Raw genomic sequence first — 17574 nt, 5'->3', positions numbered from 1 at the left:
AGACAGACTTTTTACCTCGTTTTAATGTGTTGTATCTGTAAATGACATAGGAATTAATACTGAGTATATTAACCATATCATAAAATACACACAACGGCCATCTTCGGGTCTTCCTGTTACAGCTCATGTTGAAACACATTTGGTCAAAAGTATTTACGCCTGATTTTGTGTTATTGTAATTTTTTATAATTACAGGCTTGTCTGTTTCTTTTGATACTTGTGCCGTTTCGTGTGAAGTTAAAAGCAGTAAAACTAATTTCTGTTTTTTAAGGACGTAAGAGAACAAAGTTTTCTTTTGATCAAAACAGAACATCGAAGAGTTTGCATTTCGATCTTTTAGTGCCAACATCTCTGTGGGAATTTCTTTTTTGTTTTTGCAAAGATTACCTAATGCTGTTAATTTATATGGCTCTTGTAACAGTTCATCGACTAGTTTCACTGACTTAAACCAGTTGTCCATGGTTACGTTCCGATTTGATCCATGGACAGATTTGGTTAGTTCTTTGACACAATGCTCTGCTAGTGGCAAACCATTGGTATTAGTTTTCTTTCCCAAATAGGGACTTGCATCCAATATATATTTACGGGAGGAATCACATAACATAACAGTCTTAATCCCGTACTTTGAAGGTTTATTGGGGTTGTACATCCTGAAAGGGCACCTTCCCCGGAATCCTAGCAGTTGCTCATCAATTGTAAGATATGATGATGCGGTTTATGATGTGTGGCATATTTCAATGAAAATATCCCATATTTCGAGGATATGAGTGATATGATCATTTACTTGTCTTTCTTGCCTTGTTTGTTTTTCGTCAAATCTTATACAATTTAGTAGAAATGTAAACCGATTACAACTCATACCCGCACTACAAAACGCACGTTCCTGAACTGGAGGTGTTAAACATATATTTTGCAGATAAATGATTATCTTTTTTTGCATCAGAAAGGACAAGAATTGCAAGTAAAGCTTTAAATTCTTCAATTGATATTTGAGACACATTTTCATGATTGATGTATTTCTTAGCTTCTCTTACAATTTCTGCATTTGTATGTTGCAAAATGATGTCAAGTAGAGCGTTTGGAAAGAAGTGTAGGAAGTATTATAGTTTTTAGCGGTACCTCTGGGACCTGATACGAAGTGAATAAGATTCCTTGCAGCTGTACTTCTTAATTTATGGGGAACTTCAATCGACCATTTATGACCATTCCTACCCTTAAAACTTTTTTTTGTTGGGACCATACATACTTTGATTTTCTAGATATCGACGTAGAAACTTTTTCAATATCCGAAATGGCATCTTGGCCTGTTCATTAGAACAAGAAGATACAATCAAATCTTCGACAGCTTCATTATCCGAGTTTGAAGATTCTTTTTCCAGATTATCTTCTTCCCAGTCGCTGCCACTGTCTTCGAAGGGATCTGAGTTATAGTCTTCACCATTCATTGTACGCGCAGCCTCTTCTTCCAGTTCTTTTTTATCAGAGGCCTTTTGGAATCCATTTTACTGAAATCCACAATATATTGTTCTGAAGCTATTTCCTTGGGGCATCTTATGTAATTTACTATTTAATTTGGGAATAAAATAAAGCCACAATGTTAGTTTGAAATTAATTTACTTGACGTTTCGACTTCCACTTCGGAAATCGTTATTAAAATACAATTAAAAAAACGATTTCCAAAGTGGAAGTCAAAAAGTCAAATAAATTAATTTCAAACTAAAATTTTGGCTGTATTCTCAAATAATAGTAAATTCCAAAATTAGTTTTATCTAAAACAAGAATACAAAATAAAATAATGAGCTAACAACTTACCTCTATGAAATTTATTCGAAGACGAGGGAAATAGCCAAAAAAAAAGTTTACACCTACTAATAAAACTATCGTAGATACCGGAGTTTCGTAAAATTGACGACGAAGGTGTAAAAACTAGATTGTAGAAATTTTAAATGGTACAACAGCAAATGACACTATCTTGGTAACGACTAAATTAGAAGTTAACGAGCGGCCCAAGGCCGAGTGGTGACCGTAAGTAGCCGAAAATACTTAAAGAAGTATGCGGATCGTAAAATTTACTAATGTCCGGTAATCTAGGGTTAATATTCAATATATTTGAAATTTATTTTTAATTCAAACATCTGTTCTTCATACTAATTTTTTATATCATCAAAAATAGAGATACTTTAGTCTTGAATAAAAGTCACATTTTTTGACAAATCCCGTATAAAACTAATAAAATTTAATATCTGATGGTTGAATTTAAGGTTTTGAGCTATGCAGAACATTTTATATTTATTTTTAGTTATATGCCAAAACTCATAAACTTTAGTCCAATATTATTTGTAAAATATTTATTCAATTTTTAATTTTAAGGGCTATAAATATGTACACTGATTTTTCAAAATGGAGGATATTCGCAACAGTCGGAGTCGGAGCAAGTACAATGCTTGGATCATCGTTGGTATTCATCGTTGTATGTATTTTTTTATTTATTATAGGGGCTATTATGTAACTAATTTTTATCTCGAGTTTTCAATTGTGTTTAAAATTATTTTCAAGAGCTACTAAAAAATACAAAATATCTTATAAAGTGGAATTATTAAAAAAATATTAACTCACCAAATAAAATTAGTTTGGTTAATAAACTTATGCTGATAAACAAATTTTGTAATTTGCATATGAATGCCAACTTACAATTTTCATTTTTGACAATTATTTTGTCAAAAACTAAAATTTTCTTTAAATATTTTTTTTTATTTAATAATAAAAAAGAAGATTTATTTATCATTGATAGATGCCTGAAAAAATGTAACAAGTATATGGAAAATTAAATTAAAATGTGATATTTTACTGGTTTTATAAAGAAACTATAAAGAAATAATATAATTATAACTTTTGCTTAGATTTTGAATTTCTGATCTTTTGTTTAAATTATTATCACTTCTGCTCATACAAACCATTTCTAAAAAAGTTCTTTTGAATTTATTACTTTCATTACACAAAATTTTAATGTTATCAAAATCCATAATAGGGTCATTGTCAATTACATGCTGTGCTAAACACAAGACGGTTTTTTAATTCTGCAATCACTTTTGTGGGAAATAATACAATTTGACAGATTTCTTCCGGTCTCACCAACATACACAGCTTCACACCGAGTACAACCAATGCTGTATACTACATTTGTTTTATCTAATTTGTCTATAGGATACTTAGTTTTGGAATATAAAGATGAAATAGTTTTGATGTTCTTTGTTGCCATTTTTATATTGTCAATAACTTTTAGTGTTTGTATTAATTTAGGTGTTAATGATGGTATAAAAGATAGTGAATGATATTAGATGTTTTGATTGTTGGATACAATGTTCTGAGATTTAGCAAAAAATGGGGTTAAGTTATTTATATTAACAATATTAAAAAAATGCATCTTATGTAGCATATCTGGAGGATAAGAGTTCTCAATTAAAATATGTTTTAACAATTGAAAATCTTCTTGTAGATAATCTGGATGAGAAAGCCTTAAAACACGTTCTTTTAATCCTGTTATGAGGTTCATTTTCATCTTGTTTGGATGATGTGAGTAATAGCTTATAAATCTATTACTACACATGGGTTTTCTGAACCATCTGGTTTTCAACACATTATCTGTAGTTCTTACAATTCTCATGTCAATGAATGGTACAGAATTATCTACCTCTTCCTCAACTGTAAACTGTATATGTTGATTATGATTGTTGAAAATGTTAACTGTTTCATGAATTTTGTATTTAGGAAGTGCCAAAACTAAATCATCTACATATCTTTTAATAAAAGGAATGAAAAAAGTGCAATTGTTGATGCAATCACTGATAACATCATCCACGACACAGCTACTAATAATGGGTGAAAGACTAGATCCCATAGGACTACCAAAAGTTTGTTTATAAAAGACACCATTATATATAAAAATATTAGAATCAGAAACAAAGTTGATAAATGTTTTGAAATGTAATAAGTCAATGTCAATATGTTGCGAGATGATAAGAAAACTTCATGAATATCCTTAGAGCATTTTGTAAAACCAGTTAGGAGCTGACCCAAATATTGCACTGCTATTCGATCGCTCAATGATTCGACCAATTTTCGACTATAGTTGTCATTTATATAGGTCTACGTCAACAGGACATCTTAATAAAATTGAAACCCAAAAGATAAATGTTTAAGGCCATGTCTTGGTTACTTAAAATCTACTCCTATTACTATTATTGAAATTGAAGCTACCTGAGTAGTGTAAGAGCCACCTCTTACACTACGCAGGCAGTTTTGTACAGATAAGTTTGTAGCTAGAGCTATCTCAAAAAACCTCAGCTATTTAAAAAATATTCGTAACTTAAATATATTAGACTCAAGCCACAAATATTGGCGTAACAAAAAAAACTCACATATAAGTTAAAAGTTATAGGAAATTGACAATATTTGAAGAACAATTTTATCAAAATAAAATACGACCAATTTATACTCAACCTCCTAAGACTCTCTTCTCTAAGGTAATAGAAACATATTATATGGATTCAAACCTTCCAGGAAGTATGATCAACAAAATAATTAAAGATAAGTGGCCTGAATTTCCATGTATTTTTACTAACGGATCTAAAATTCAAAATAAAACGGGTTGTGCAATATATCACTGGAATTCTGATTACAAAGAATCATGTCGTTTGCCCAATGAAGCTTCAATATATACTGCCGAACTATCAGCTTTATTACTTGTGTTAAAATATATAGCCTCTATTGGTATAAATAATTTCTTTATTCACATTCTGACCGATTGTAGAAGCATTGTGGACAAGCTCACTTCTATCAAAAATACAAAAACACCTAAACCATATTAAGATAGAAATATATAAGTTACATTATGATATTATTTCCGCAGGTAGCTCGATTATTATTTGTTGAGTAAAGGGACACTCTGGAATATTAGGAAATAAAGAAGTCGACAAATTAGCTAAATCTGCAGCTTTAACCAAACATAATATAAACAACATAGTTCTACCAGTAACAGACCTAGATAATATCAGTAGAAACAATTGCAAACAAAGATGGCAACGTTTATACAACCAAAATAGAACTGGAACAAACTTTACAACTTGCCAACCACTAATTTCCAATGAGAGATGGTTAAAATATGAGCCAAATAGGTTATTTATAAAAACAATTAATAGAATAAGATCAAACCACGCACTCACTCCTGCACACGAACACAGCATAGGTATCACTGATAATCCATATTGCTCCTGTGGTAAAGTGGGAGATCTACAGCACCTTATATTGGAGTGTGGACAGTACAGACAAAGTATCAATATATCAATAAAAATTGTAAATATGTCAAAAACTGAAAAAATGTGTAGGGGAGAGTGTTGTACCTCGGACCGGTTTGTACCTCGGGTCAGTTGACTTTCTTTCTTACTCACTGCAGATTTCTTTTCGATTTGGTTGAATTAGTGGTTTAATAATATAAGCGGTAAATGGCATCTAAATACATGTATCAAAAAATTGTAGCGTGGTAACTTGCAGAGCGTTTTGTGTTTTACTTGATCGTAAGTAAATTATTTACCTATTTGTTATGCGTTAAAATCCGCTTCAAATGTAAATATATATTTTCTTATTATCTGTAATGGACAATATATATATTTACGCTTGATAATCATGAATATATTTTTTGTCTAAACGCATAACGTAAAATTAGAAAACACAAAAACAGCTGAAATAGTTACGTTGTGTATCTTGGGTTACCGGTAGGTCGTGTACCTTGGACCGGGCCAAGGTACAATCTTATTGCAAATTAACATTATTTTGACTTTTATTTGAATTAATCGGTGTGTCTGTTACCAAAAATACTTTTTATTATTGTTTCAGATAGTCATATTAAAATGCCGTGACGTAAACTGGATATCAAAAGATCACATTTAAATTCTCAGGATTTAACTGCAGCCGCAAATAAATGCACAAGTGAAGAATTATCAATTAAGGAAGCAGCAAAGTGCTATAACATATCAAAAACAACGCTGATCAGGCACGTAAAATCCTTCAGGCAGTCGGGAGCTACATAATTTTCTTATGTTGCTGCCAATAATGTAAAACAAGTTTTTAATAGAGAAGAGGAAGCTGAGTTAAAAATATATCTTCTCTCTGCTGCACGCCTCCACTATGGTTTGACGAAAATGGAAGTTCGTACTTTAGCATATCAGTATGCAATTGCAAATTAAAAGTCTTATATGCCTTCTTGGGAACAAAAAAAGATAGCTGACAAGGACATTTAGACATTTAGAAGACATAAAGATTTATCCTTCGTAAATCCGAACCTACAAGTTTAGCCAAATCAACATCCTTTAATAAAACAAATATATCTTCCTTTTTTAAGAACTACAAAGAAGCCTTGTCTCGTGGAGATTTTACCTCTGAAAAAATTTGGAATTGTGACAACAATTAGGTCAAATGACAAGTGGAGAGCGAGGTCAAAATGTAACCTTGATAGCCTCAATAAATGCAATCGGAAATCATATTCCGCGAATGATGATAATTCCGAGGGTTAATTTTAAGCCTCATATGCTAAAAGTTTGTCCGGTTAGAACTATAGAAGGTGCAAATCCGTCTGGCTGGTCAAATGAAATATTGTTTTTGGAATACCTACAATACTTTAAAAATTATGTGAAACCAACAGTTAAAAATCCAGTTATTATTCTTTTGGATAATCACGATAGCCACGTGAATGTTAGTGTCATTAATTTTTGTAAGAAGAATGGCATTCTACCGATAACGTTTCATCCCCACACCAGCCACAAAATGCAACCGCTCGATCGAACAGTTTCTGGACCGATGAAAACCTACAATAATACCGCCTATAGCGAGTTGATGATTATGCACCCTGGACAACCTATTACGATTTACGATATAGCTGAACTTGCAGGTAAGGCATTTCCAAAAGCATTTACTACATCTAATATCCAGAAGGGATTTGAGGTGAGCGGTCTCTATCCCGTCAATGAAAATATTTTTGAAGATAATGAGTTTCTGTCTTCGTATGTAACTGATCGTCCTTTAAAGCAGCTTACTGACAGTCGCGAGAAAGTCAATGTTGAACATGACGGGGAACAAACTAAAACTACAGGTAATGAAATGGAAGTCTCTACTCCTTCTATCTCAAATATTTGTCAAGCATGAACTTTAGGAAGTTCTATTAGTCCTGAAATGTTGCGACCCTATCTAAAGGCACCTGTTTGCAAAAAGAAGTTAGGAATAGTAAGAGGAAAGTCACGAATACTTACCGACACTCCAGAGAAATATGAAATAGCTGCGCTTAAAAAGGGAAAGACTCAAGAGAAGGTATCATTTGAGAAAGTGAAGGCAGTTACAAAGCAAATAGCGACAGAAGATATACAAAACGCACCAAAGAGAGTTGCTAAATATGATAGTGATTCAAGTTCAAGTGATAGAGTTACATTTGAGGACTTGGTAACTAGAGAAGAAGAATTATTAAATAACCAAAAAATATATTATTTATCTGAAAATGGCGAGATTAAAAAAGGGAACTTTGTTTTAGTGAAAGTGGCAGGGAAGAAATCTTTTGTTTATTTTGTTGCCGAAATAGTGAACAGTGGAATTAATAATGAACTTAGATATTTACGTAGAATTCTAGATTCCAATTTAGTTTATAAACAACTCAACCGAGACTGAGATAATTTTTTGCGCAATGATATTGTACGTAAACTTCCACAGCCGCACAAAATTAGCGGAACTGCACGCCACGATGCGCACCTGCAGTTTAATGTTAAATTTAGCGGATATAATGTAAAATAAGTTTTTATTTACCAAATTAATCATTAGTTAATCATAATGTTTTGATTATTTTGTACAGTTTGTACCTTGAGTCAACATGCAAGGGCCTGCTAAAATATATTTTTTAACTAACTATTAAGCTTAAAATGTGTCGAAAAAAAGAAAACATGTAGCCAAATAGCCAAAGTAACTAATGCATTGGATAAACTTTGCAAATATATAATTCTAGGATTCAGAAAAATTAAAAACTAAAAATTGACCCAAGTTACAACACTCTCCCCTATCCGAATATATTACTCCCTGTAAATTTAGATTATAAATAGGCTTAGGTAATAAAATTGTAATTTCCACAAATAATCTGGCTAATTAAATTAAAATATATGATATTCTAAGAAATTGCAAATTCTTAAATATATTATACAGGGTAAGTCATGAGGAACTTTACATACTTCTACCATATGTAGAGTCCCTCAGTGAGCATATTATGTGGCCACTAAAAAATGTCAACTCCTCTTCTTTATTAATTAACAGGGTGATTTGTGTAATTGACCATTTATTTCATTTTACTGTAGTGTTTATACGGCTCATTTGATTTTTTTAATTTTTGCATGATACAGTACACTACTATCAAGCATTCGACTGGTATTAGCTAAACTAAAAAAATTCCAGGACTGGCTTTGGAAAAATTAATTTAGGGATTCGTATTAAATATTACACCCTGTATATATTTTTTTTTAAATGCAATAAGTGATTTTCAAACTACATAAATAGCCAATGAAAACGACATATGCGACAATGTTGTCGCACTTTTATTAAATTTTTAGTGAACGATCAAATCTTACCAAAAATAGAACAACCATAATGAAGTATCAAATTATAAGGTAATTAATTTAAACAAATGTTATAAATTTCAAACATTTTAATTGAAATGATAAACTGAGTCACTGCACAACAAAAAACAGTAACTACTAACAATAACGAAGAACAATTAAAAAAAAAAACTAAAAATATGTACATAGTTATGATAAACCCATAAATTAGAACTGGAAAAGATACAATAATGGTAACAAAATAAAAATAATTCAAAATAGATTTTCGAAATGGAACCCTGCAGCCTGTACACATTTTTGTTGCCGAATTGTTAATTGACGTATTGAATTACGGATACTCTGGGGATCGTTTCTAATAGTATTAAAACAATGTATAATTCTATTAATTAATTGTTGTCGGTTATTAATATTCACTGCGTAAACTAGTTGCTTCAATCGTCCCCAAATATGGTAATCAACGGGATTGAAATCAGGGGATCTTGAAGGCCACGAAATAAGACCTGCACGTCCTATCCACCTGTTGAAATAAACATTATTGAGATGTTGTCTCACTGCCAGTAAAAAGTGTGGGGGTGCCCCATCATGCTGAAAATACATTCCTCGGATAGCAACGTTCGCGTTGGCAAGCAAATTCGGCAAAATATTTTGTAGAAAGTTTAAATAGACCTGCCCTGTTAAAGGACCATCAAAAAAGTGAGGACCTACTAATTGGTTATTTATGACACCAATCCACACGTTAACCGAAAACCTTAACTGAGAACCACGTTCTGGAATTGCATGGGGATTTTCTTCTGCCCACACATGTGCATTTTGTGAATTATTTATCCCGTCTGTGGTAAATTGGGCTTCATCTGTAAATAGTGTCCTGTATAGCGTTGGTCGATTATTGTTAATCCATCTACAAAATTCCAACCTATCCATCTCATCTCCAGCATGTAGTCGCTGAACCATTTGAATGTGATATGGGTATAGATTATTTTTTTGTAAGACTCTACTTACTTTTGATTGAGTAACATTGAGTTCTCGACTTACTTGTCTAGTGCTTATTGTAGGGTTCATAGTAACGGCGTCCATAATGTCATCTTCCTGCGCTTCATCTACATGTCGCTCTGTTGTTCCACTAGGAAAAGTGCCATTTTCTCGCAAATAATTAAAAACTGACCCAAATGTTGGATGACTGGGAGTTCGACGATTAGGAAATCTCCTACGATATTCTCTACTAGCAGCCCTACCATTCCCATTACATAATCCATAAACAAATATTATGTCTGCATATTCTGTGGTCGAAAACTGATGTGGCATTTTGAACGAAAGTAACAAAAGCTCTACCAAAACTAACACAATGTACTTAACGTAGATATGACAGAAGAAATATGTATTCTTGTACACATAAATAACAATTGATAATGACAATAATGACGATGGGTATAAAATGTCAAGAAATGTCAAACGGTCAACGCCAACCTTCATTTTAAACTTTTTTAGATTTGTTTTTATTTAGTACAGTTGATGCAATGTATTATTATTTGACATAAAATTTTAATCATTTACAATCAACAAAAACTAACACATACAAGAGGTTTGACTTTTTAATCAATTTAATTTATTATTTATCGAAAATAATGCCCCAATACGATCTATGAGTAAAAATTTAAAATTTAAAAACAATTGATTCTATCGTAGAGATAATACAAAGTGGCAGTAAAGATGTTAATTTTCTACGTATTAGATTATGTTGTAGGAACTCATTTTAATTAAAATGTTTGAAATTTATAACATTTGTTTAAATTAATACCTAATTAATACTCAAAAGCAATGAACTTTTGAGTCCACGAAGAGTTACCAAGAATATTTTTCCTTAGAATGAGCTAATTAACTTAAAAAAACTTTTTTTAGTTTTTGTTTTGTAATTTCGTTTAAAAAACGTTGTTTAAACCATTCTTGTTATGATTTTCTCTTGGCAACATGTACTGTTGTTATAAGAGGACTATTTCAAGTAATATTGTGTACAAATATAAAATATGAATGTTTTCACTATCCTGTGAGCCCATACTACTCGGAATATATTAAATATGCGAGGCAATTTCCCTTAATAAATTTAAACTTTAAGAAATTATAATTTCTTATATTAAAACTGATAAAAATCTTGAATAAAACAACGAGTTTGACGTTTCGATTATTTATTGAAAAATAGTTTTAATAAAAAATTGATGACTGACACGATGATACTCTTTTTGTAATATCTCATACTACACATTTCAACTGTCGAACCCGTTTATACAGTTGTGTCGAATAAAAAGCTAACTTAATTGGCCTACTATACATTTTTTCAAATATATTGATATGTAAGTCGAATTAGGGCGAGTACATTAATGTGACACAATCATTTGTTTCTCGTAAAAGAATATTTTATTGGATCGTAGTGTAGTGAGAGATGCATAGGTATAGTACATTCAACCAACTTACACCTCTAAACGATTAATGGAATTCACAGAAAACCTTTTGTTGTAGTAAAAGGCACGGTAAACTTTACTGGAGTTCTCCATAATCTTTGTAATTGCTTACTTTGTTTAGAATATTTTTGCCTGTATTATCAGTTAGAGTTAATTTGTATAAAATGAGGAAAAAAAATACAAATAAAATTTTAAATATTGTTGTTTATTTGGCTAATAATGAATGTATAAATATAATGGTTGAACTGCTGTACAATTATTTTGTAAATAACATTATAATTATTGATTATTTAAATTTATAAATCATCATCATCGTCACTAAATTCACTACAGCTATCATTATGTACTTAAATCTATAATCATTGGATTAAATTCACTACTCTTCTAATAATTTTCACATTTATTTGCAGTTTTGGCCCATATTTTTGGAGTCGCAGTTTTAAGAGCTTCTTGCCACATTTCTCTAACTATATCGTCACTGTATCCACTGCATCCAACGTGATTTTCATAACACGTTTTACATATACCTCAGATGTGTTCGATGAGATTAAACTGGCAGTGATACGGCGGTAACCATAGTACTTGATGTCCATAAATTGATACGATCTGGTCAACTATATAAACTATTGGTTTTTCATTACGTTTCGAAATTTCCAGTAACTCTGATTTGAAGGCGTATTCCGGAAAATTGATATTATTTTTCATTAACCAATCTTTTATGCTCGGTACGTTCCACGACTGTTTTGGTTGTTTCTACAAAATTTCCGAATGGTGCATTATCTAAAACTATAACTGATGGTTCACCAATACTAGGTAACAGTTTCTCCTAAAGCCATTTAACAAACATATCTGCATTCATGTTTTCATGGTAATCAGCAGATTTTGATCTTAAAAAAAATCAAATCTGTGTATTCTATAAAGCCTTCTTTCTCTCCTGCATGATGAATGATGTGTCTGTCGTCTTGCCAAATTATTTTAATTATACCCTTTCTTACAGTTGTGCTTAAGATCCTTAACACATTAGCCTAATGATCATGAGTAATGCTGATTGTAATTTAATTATGTTTAATAAAAAGTTCACAAATGGTTGAAAACCGTACATAAACAAATTAAAATGTTTTCCACAATTATTTAATTTTTACTACAAGTATTTTCAATTGAAAATAAAAAGTTAAATATATTTACCAATACCCTAACTATAACCTGTAATCGCAGACGTCTCAAAAACGGTACACTCTAACAGACATAATATGGTCAATCTAACCACCACTATTTAAATTGACAAAATGTTATATTTTATTTTGAAGTATTTTTTAACAAAAATTAAATCTGATATTTTAATACTTTATATATCAACTTTGAATATAAATTGGACCGCGTTATGTAATAACGGATTAAGCACCAAAAATTCAAAATCGATAGATAATAGTGACATGAGTCATTCTCTCTCCTGTTGCCGACAAATGTAGCTTCGACTATTTTAAATAATTTTAAACTGTTTGTCCTTGTTTAGTGTAGTGTTATGTTCAACTTCATTGTTAATTTTATGTTTATGTTAAATGCCAATAGATTAGAAAGAGAAAACATGAAATCTAGAAAAGGAAGACCAAGAAAGGGTCGCAAGAGACGAGTTGAAAATCAATCCCGCCAATCTCAAAAACTTTTATGTGAAACCAATAAGCTGTATGTAAGTCAGAAGGGCAAATCCGTAAAAGCTAGACAGTTTACAGATTATCGCTGTAAAGACAAATGTTACGAAAAAATAAGTTTAGAACAAAGGCAACAAGAGTTTAACAAATTTTGGGCACTCAATAACTATCAAGCTAAATGCCTCTATGTATCATCTTCAATCAGTATGAATGGTAGTTGTGCCATCAAAAAGAAAAGATTTACACTATCGACTAAAAGAACCCACACAAGAATATACCACCTAGCTGGTAAAGTAGTATGTTCAAAAATGTTTATTCAAACTTTGAGCATATCCTCGGCAAGAATTGACCAATATTTAAAAAAAGTTGGTTCAACAGAAGTCATTAAAGATCATAGAGGAGAAAAGACATCTACCCATCGAAAAGTGCCTGCAGATCAAAAACAAAGAATTATTGATCACATCAGCAAATTTCCAAAATATAGGTCGCATTCTTGTAGAAACCAAAGTGAACGACTTTTTATAAACAGTGATGTAACCCTAGACATAATGTTTAATTTGTATAAAGAAGAAAATCAGGATAGTGTTTCTTTTTCTTCCTATAAACGCATATTTTATGACAGTTTTAATTTGCAAAGGAAACGACTTAAAAAGGACACATGCAATAAATGCGATAACTGTGCAGTTAAAATCCAAAGCTCTAATCTGAGCAAGAGAAATAAGAATTTGAGAGACTAAGAGATACTCATCAAGATGAACCAAAAGCAGCTAGAAATCTTATGAATTCAGATCTTCAAGAAGCTAAAAATAAAGAAAATCTGGAGGTATTAACTTTTGACTTGGAAAAAATCCTACCTCTACCACGCATTCTAACGAACATTGTATTTTACAAAAGGCAGCTGTGACTTTATAACTGCGGTGTACATGATAGTGTGCGGAGTATCAGGATATAGTTTTATGCCCAATGACTCCGAATTTGGGGAAATAGAATCAGCATTAAAGCTCCAAAATCGGTTGTATAATCCAGATGACTATATAAACGTTATCAAAAATTGCAGAAAACGAAACAAATGAATGGTTCAAATGGTAAAAAAAGAAGAGTTCAAAGGAGTTTGCGATATTTTAAAACATATTGTAAATAGAAAGAAATATATAAATGGGAATTCCATTAACTGGCTTCAAACTAAAGAAATACTCCTCGTGGAAAAAAATTTCAGCAAAACACACGGCGGAAATTTGAAAGAAGTAGACATAAGTAAAAGAGTCAGAAAAAGTGCAACCAGGACTACAGAATTTTTATATTCCTCCAAATTGCAAATTTTGTGGCCTAATGGGAAACCTGTCTCTATTCCAAAGCTTAATGACATAATGTCGTTAATGGAGCTTATTCCATTGGATGCCAAACAATTCTACCAAAATATTGTAGGGAATAAAGGTGATATTGATATTGACGGCTTTAATAGATCATTAGACTTCGATATTAAAGACCTATCATAGTATTTTCTGTAAACGATATAACTTTTTATATGTATTAAAGCTAAGAATTTAATAAAACGTTATTATAACACGTATTTTTTATTTCGAAACATCAGATTAAGCCCCAAATATGCCTTTTAATCCAGTATTTCGATCTTATATCATACATATCTAAAAAATCATTAACGAATTAAGCGACATTTGGTCGAATAATTTTTAAAATATAAATGATTTTTAAAAAATTTAAGTTATGTATATTTGCAATACTCTATGCAAATATAAAACTTGTTATTACTATAATTTAGAAATAGCCCGAAAAACAAATTTAAAATCTTTAAACTCATTTTCGAAAACTATGAGCAACGGGTTAATGACACATATATTTATTTTATACCTAAAATTTAGCTAAGTGTTAAATATTATGGAGAACACCAGTGCAGTTTACCGTGCCTCTTACTAGAACGAAAGGTTTTCTGCGAAATCCGCTAATCGTTTAAAGGTGTAAGTTGGTTGAATGTGCTGTATAAGTGTTTTAATAAGTGTGTTTCTGTTGCATAAGTGTTTTAATAAGTGTAATTTTTATTTATTTTAGACAGTACATACAACCGACTCAATGCCATATTATATCTTTTTTATAACTGCAATTATACCACTGGTGACGATTGCCGAAACAGGAGAAATGATACGGTCAGAGGTAATCAATATTAGTTTACTATGATATAATTATTTTTAAACTAGTGATTAAACTATTTTCTTGATGTTTTTTTTTGTGAATTAAATAAATAGGTGGCAAATTATGAATGTGTTGCTTGTGTGAGTCCATTTCAAATGGGTAAAAGAAATAAAATTGGACTTACAATTAATTTAATTTTACTACCAAAACGACCGGTTTCGCTTTCTACATACTGCCATACCTGCAATGCGGGTTACATCGGTAGAACCTTCAGATCCTTCAACATTAGATTGAGAGAACATCTTAGATATATAGAACGTCCAACATCAGGTCAATCTCATTTCTCACAACATATTCGACGTACAAACCACATCTTTGATCCACAAACAGATTTTACAATTCTTCATACTTGTAATAAAGGCTTCTTATTAAATAACCTGGAACATTTAGAAATTTTAAAATATTTTAAAAACCCCTTATCGGATACCTTAAATGTCCAATTAGAACTGGAATTGACACCAGTCTACTCAGTATTAATATTACTACTTGAATATATAAAATAACATTACCTGATTCTATTCTGCTTTTTTTGTCTACTATCAATATAAATACATATTTGATGGATCCCCTAGTTTCTTGTTTTCATATGTGTCATATAGCATCCATTATCACCACGTGGTATGCCAAAGTAACTTCAACATTATGTAAAATCCACAATATATATTTCATACCTTCATACTAGTATTCAATAAAAAACTCAATTTTTACCAGTTCCTCTCCTAAAAAGTGATGTACTGCCAATAAGCCCCGTTTTTAAAAGTTTTATGTCATTTTAATTTTGTTCTGTTTGTCCCTAATTTTCCTTAATAGTTTTTAGTTTTATAATTTTAACATATGACATCACAATTTTCTGCCAAAACAGAAATTAAATGCCTTTTATCAAAAAAATTGACATAAGTCAAAGAAATTGCACACCCACAAAATAGTACATCTAATTTCATTCATTGTCATAATATATAACTGTCATACTGTAAAAAAATCTCAATAAATTAACACACGTTTCTAAAATATATCTCTTGAGTAAATATAAATAACTTTAATAATTTAAATATTATAAAACATCACTTTTATTTAACAAACAATCACATAATATTCCTTACTCCTATTTCCTTGTTAACATCTCTCCCCTCAAGAAACTTCCTCGTTAATTGTCAGACAGTTACAACATTAACCGAAGATCACCCATCATCAGCAATTACAGGATAGTTTGAACTATGTATCACGAATCATTATCCAAAAATGCCCGTACCGACATGTAAGTAGTATTTTGTTTGTTTCTTATTTATTAGTATTACAATTCAATAGATTATCTCTTACCAATTTGTGGGTTTTCACTTTGTCTGCTAAATAAATTTTATGCATAATAATAAACACAGACATGTAATATTGGCATAATTACTATAAGCTTTTTTGATCATTATCTTTATAAGACAACACTCTAATATGGGCTTTTTATAATTTCAGCGTTTAATTTACTTTGTACCGTTTGACCTGAAGATACTTTGCAAAGTGTAGAAAGCGAAACCGGTCGTTTTGGTCATAAAATTAAATTGATTGTGAGGAAGTCTAATTTTATTTCTTTTACCTATTTGAAATAGGTGGCTACTATTAGCATAATTATAAATATGATATGTAAAAAGTAAAAAGAATATACATGTATAAATATTGACAATTATACACAAATTAGTAGCTTACTTACTATCTACCACAGCCGGTCCTAGGTTCAAACGATGCAAAGAAAGAGGATTAAAATATCAGTATATGAAAGGTATAAGGGATGCCTAAAATGAAAAATAAGGTTATTTTTAAGCAGATCTGCTAGCAACAAAGAGAACAGAAAAAATAAGGATAAGTATCAAAATATATGAGTAAAATACGATAATTTTTCTCCAGCGTACCTTAAGAGCGAAGTAAACTTCGACAATTACGCCACTAATTGTGTTTTCAGCTGATTCGGCGAAAGCGTTAAAAATCCTATTAGAATATTTAATATTTTTCTCCAACAATTACTATGCTACAATTACCCCTTCTTAAAAGAGAAAACTCGGATAATTTTATCCAGTTTTTGATAAAGAAACCAGAAATCAACAAATGACCTTCTGGAAGACTCGAAACTTCGTAGTAATGTACTTTAGATGATAGCTAGTTTGGGATTAACAAAAAAATAGTTACAAGGGATGGGGCTAGAATGCAATCGACCGTAAAATTATAACGTAATTAATGCACGGTCAACTGCGACAATAGCCCGCTAATTTTGTTTTCAGCTGATTGGGCAAAAATCTTGAGAAATGAATAGCTTTAGGTCGCTGTCATGGTACAATGAATACACAAGGTATGATACATAATGTTCCAAAATCGGTTCGCTTTCGCACATGACGTAGTCAAGAACGCTTATTCCCGCAACATTTGAATGTAGTTGTATAGGAAAGACTTTTAATTTTAAGTTTTTTTATATAATTTGGTTAATTTAATTATAGTAATTATAAAGAGATTATAAAATTATGGTATTATAATATTTATCCTTTATAAAACATAGATATTCTTTATAAGACAAGTTTTAATTATCTTTTATTACACGTAGGTACAGGTTAATTAACTTATACTCCAGAGTTCGATATTTCA

At 30.9% G+C, this 17574-nt stretch overlaps 1 long non-coding RNA gene across 1 annotated transcript; it reads right to left on the bottom strand.

Annotated features, from left to right (window-relative positions):
• Window positions 1–1629: 1629 nt before the first annotated feature.
• On the bottom strand, window positions 1630–15761 carry LOC140442792 (uncharacterized). Its single transcript, XR_011951144.1, has 3 exons — window positions 15462–15761; window positions 15134–15329; window positions 1630–1769 (listed from the first exon to the last, which is right to left on the bottom strand). It is a non-coding gene; the product is annotated as an uncharacterized lncRNA (long non-coding RNA).
• Between the last annotated feature and the right edge of the window lie 1813 nt (window positions 15762–17574).

Source organism: Diabrotica undecimpunctata, chromosome 6 (assembly GCF_040954645.1).
Source record: "Diabrotica undecimpunctata isolate CICGRU chromosome 6, icDiaUnde3, whole genome shotgun sequence".
In the NCBI taxonomy this organism is placed as follows: domain Eukaryota; kingdom Metazoa; phylum Arthropoda; class Insecta; order Coleoptera; family Chrysomelidae; genus Diabrotica; species Diabrotica undecimpunctata.
The sequence above is the reverse complement of the archived record's forward strand: the minus strand, read 5'-3'. Positions and strand labels throughout refer to the sequence as shown.